The sequence below is a fragment of the Oculina patagonica genome, chromosome 8, assembly GCF_052425735.1.
Source record: "Oculina patagonica isolate OP01 chromosome 8, crgOcupat, whole genome shotgun sequence".
Lineage (NCBI taxonomy): Eukaryota > Metazoa > Cnidaria > Anthozoa > Scleractinia > Oculinidae > Oculina > Oculina patagonica.
This window is the reverse complement of record NC_135765.1, coordinates 9,558,067-9,562,969: the sequence shown is the minus strand read 5'-3', so window position 1 is coordinate 9,562,969 and position 4,903 is coordinate 9,558,067.

The following is a 4,903-nucleotide window of genomic DNA, read 5'->3' as shown; positions in this document are numbered from 1 at the left end:
AATTTTCCTTGACAATGTACGGAAATTATAGCTCTTTTATAGCAAAGGGGTCATACAAGGCCCGCCACTTTATCATATTATTAATCGGTTTAACTAAGCCAGGTGCAAAAATCTGATTACTTCTCAAGGAAATGTTGAAATAAAAAAAAAACATTAACAAAGAAACATGCTTTTAGAGATACACGTTCAGCGATAAGTAGTTTAAATTCAAATCACGTATCACTTTTGACAAGAAAATGACAGCCCAAGCTTTAAGGGGACAGTTTACCTCATAAAATCTAATAATGTCTCATGAAAAAGTAATTTATTATTTCTCTTTTTATACAGGAACATAGTTTTAATTGCTTCTCAAAATATTTATTATAACACTGTAAATGATTTAATAAACATCACGAAAGCCAACTTTCAAGTTTTGTAATTATTGAGCTTACTTTCAGTGTACAAATTGAAGAGAGAATTGTAAATGTTGCAACTGAAATTAAAAAAGAAATTAAAAAGATCTTGTAGAAAGCGTAGAATTTCTATTGAAAACAAAGCTTCAGAATTCAGTAAGGTCAATCGACAATAAGTAGAGGTTTCTGTGGGATTCTAATTTTGTGAAAGGAGTTTTTGGCCGTGAAAAGATTGAACGTTTCTTAGTGTTTTTTGCGTTAAACAATCCCCCATTCTTTATTTGGCTTTTTAAATTAAGTTAAAGTGATCCTTGTTATCCGGGTTATATCTATAATTCATCGCAAAAAGGTTTTCAGTCATAAACAGTCGGTTTTCAAGGAAAGCGGCGTGAACTTAACAACCAGGATGGTTTTAAAGAGATGAGTGGATAAAAGGATAAAGCTGAGAAAAACGACCGCAAAACAAAATCAAATCAATAAACCATCGACTCAAATTATATGCACTCAGCATAATACGGCTAAGGCAGCACTTCTTTTTAATACATTATTCGAAGACATTAAATCCTTTTCGACGCTTCGCCCTGACACTAAAGCTTCTTATACTACAAAGCGCGAAGCTAAGTGGTTTTATCCTGCAAAAGAGGCTAACGGCTACTGACAAATCCTTTTAGTCTAAATAAATCCTTTACCAGCTTTGTGATAAGCTAAATTCAACGGAAACCGCGAAAAAAGTTGACACCCTAAATTGCCAGGTAAATGCCACCTATAAAGGGTAAGATCTGTATCCTATGGAAAGATTGGTGAACTCTGAAAACTAAAATAGCGATCATCGAAGTTGCGTTCTGCAATTTGACAATTGCAATAAAAGTTTTAAAAGGGTTTATAAAAGGATTTGCATCCAAAATTTGAACCCTCTGTGTTACCGCCGCAGTACTCTACCAAATTACTTTTTCCGTAGAGATCCCTGATCATAAAGCCACCTTAAGTTGTGATTTTACAAAAAACCCTCTAAAACATAACTCGTGCGGAAACCTTGCTGGTTTCGATCAAACGTCACAAATACATATCCAACAGGATGCGACCATTAGAAAGAGAGTCTTACAAACCGTCAAAACTGCTCTTCCCACCCCCTCACTCTAGCTAAGGTACTCATCTTCATGAGTGGACGATTTTTCATGGGTTAACCGATGTGATGATGGCATATCGTGCTGGTAATGTATGCGAAGGCAATGGGCTCAATTTAAGTCCCTTTTTAACGCCCAGATTTTTTCTGTTCAACATTTTGGGAATGCAGTTGAGCCTCGCTATTTTAAAATCGGTTATCTAGAACTCCCATTATTTTGAACACAAAGTTCATTTCACTTAAATTTGCTTTTTCAGTCATTTACTCTCGACTATCTCGAACTCCTCGCTTTCTCGAACGAGAGTATTTTTTCGAACTTTCGCTTTATCAAACTACAGTGTTTTTTTTCGAGATTTGAAACATGACACGATACACTTTCTTAATTTCCCTGTATTTTAATACTAGCATTTAGAAATGTTAGTCGACCTTAATGATGTGTAGTTAGTGAATATACAGATGTCCTATCCGGACAAAGGCGTTCCAAACTTTAAAATTAAATCATCTAAACCGAACATTGAAAAAAAAGTGATTTTTGAAAAATTGTAATTTATTTTGCTCGTAACAGTAAGGCTCGGAAAAGAAGACCCGGGCTTAGCTTCTTTTTTATATATAAAGCCGTCCATTCATTTATTATTTTCTAGCAATGATTCGTAGGCAGTTTGAAAAATATATTAAAGCGCATGTATTAAAAAAATCCCTCTTAATTGTGCTATAATTTGGTTTTGAAATTGCACACATTTACAATAAGACCTCTTCGTTGACGGAAAAAAGGTTTTCCCCTGTCAATTTATTGGCTTTGAAACGCCGATAAACAAAGCTAGCAACAGCATATAGTACATTGTACATAGTTGGCTACCTTTTTTAAAAAGAAAAAAAAAAGTGGGCGGAAATTTTTTTTTTTTTTTTTTTCCCAAAAATATAATAAAATTTTGGAAAAAACAACCCCCCCAACCCCCCAAAAAAAAAAAATTTTTTTTTAAAAAAAGAGTGTACTTGTTACTGCGACACTGATCGGCGATGAGTTACTTGCAACTTATTCTTGCTCACGCATACTATAATTGCAATTATTTTCTACCAGCGGCACTTAAAAGATCACAAACCATACCGAAGACTAGACGTTTCCTATTTCGGTCATTAAAATTCCTTGCGATGGCTTATTGTCAAGCTAAGAGGCATTTCAGAGAGTTGAATTCAATTCATCAAGTCGTTTCAGTTTCATGTAATGAGCGTCTTATTAGTAAATACCTGTTAATTCAGTATAATGCTTAATTGCAATTGTAGTCATTAACATACACGGTCTGCCGGCCTATATTGACTTTGAACAAGCTCTTATGAAGTTTGACAGATGTTGAATTATTACAATGGATAGCCGAGGAGTGCTGTATTCTTTAATTAGAGAAGGGATTGGATAGACTATTATTAACAAGTAAACAACGAGCTCGAATTTTCTATGAGCGCTTAGTCAACGAGGCTTGGCCTAGTTGAGCATATCGCTCATAGAAAAAGAGGGCAAAAAAACATTCAAGACACTTGAAGGGATTACAGTCCAAAATCCTTCATTTTTTTGTATTTTTAAGGCAAGAATTAAGAATAATTTTTCCTTTCAAGGTCAACCTGCGGCGATCGTGTTCTTTCAGCAAATAAACAAAGATGACAGAATATAGGAGTTTCAATAAAGGACTTATATGCACAATATATTCCGTAAAATTCAAGCACTATCAATTTACAAATAGAAAAGACAGCTAATGAAAAGTTTCCCAACTGTTGCTACAAAACAGAATGTCCGGTCATATTATTTCGTCTTTTTCAGAGTTGAAGATAATTCAGCGTTCAGGCTATAAAGATTAGGTGGGAAGTTTGCTTACTTTGTCTTTCAAATTATGAAATGTGTATGAATTTATATTCGGGCGCAAAGTAAATAACTCGCTCCAAAAATTAAGCCACCAATATTAGTTGTAAGTAAGAATTTTGTTGTTTCATAATTCACCTTTTTCGTGTTCTTCATTTTAAGTCAGCGAATTTAACTAGAAATGGAATCGGTGAGCATTACAAGCATTTCACGATGCAAGAGTAAAATTGAAAAAAATAGCTTTTTTTAAGAAATGAAAGGACATGCAAAAAGTTGAATTGCCTACAGCAGTCGTGAAAACGGTTTTCCTTTTACAATAAAGGCGCCCGTTCTAATTTGCGCCTCATACGAACCAACAACAAATGTACCTTAATCCTGCAAATAATTGTAAATACAGCTTAGCATGTAACTATTCACTCAGCCGTCACGGTAACCGTTACAAGAATTTGTAAATATGGCGCCGATTTTGAACAACTACTTCTAGAACATTATTACAAAAGACTCCACGGAAGAATAATTTCATGTATTCCCCCCCCCCTTGGGGCGGGGGGGGGGGGGGGGTTACCCAAAAAAAAAAAAAATAAAAATTCTTCTCAAAAAGCCCTCCCTTTCTTCTAAAAAGAAAAAACCCAAATCCAAAAAAGGGACAAACCCCGTGGGCGGCCAAATATATCTTAAAAACAAATGGAAAGGATTGAACAAAAAAAAAATGCCTATATAAATGATTATCATTTATCATTATCATTTCTAAGGTATCAAATAATCTCATATAGCTAGAACGCGTATAATTTGCTAATATCTAGAAAATTCATTCTTATAAAGTGGTAGAACTATATTTATATAATTATATTATATTAAAATGAAGTCTGTTTGTGTGATTTGCTCATAGCATGTTTACAACTGTGTTGAAAATGTTTCACTTACCTCCAAAATTTACTTCGTTACTTCGTTACTCATCTCTAACAGTCGACTTGTTATAATAAGGTTTTGAAAGAAATTTCTTGAAATAATGCGGATTAGTCCCGTTTCAGGTTGCTTATAAGCAATTCAACTTGTGAGCTTCGTTCTGCTTCCCCAAGCCCGCAATTTGACGGTGCCTTGGCCGTGCGCAATTATTTATACATGTGAATACATGTATGAATGCAATATACTTTGCTGACATTTCGGTGACAAATTCCTTTGTTCTGGCAGCCGAGTGAAAAGGGAATCTTATTATTGTGGGTTGTCACGTATACTGTTGTTATAAGGGTTCATTTTGAACCCTATTAAAAGTATATTATTGAATATTGTTCAAAAACAGCCAGTGTCACTTTTTAGTTTGAATTTTCAGATGATGATCCAAGACAATCATTCAAACGTTGCCGAAACACGAACATTAATTTTGACCTTTAGCCGACGATTTTTAAGCTTAATTTGCAAATCGACGGATTATAAATATTGACCAAAAAATGTAAATGTAATTTATTTACCCAAGTAACGCAGAAGAGCTCTTAGGAGCTCGTTATTTTGATCAAATTTAAATTTGCACCGTTGGTTTCG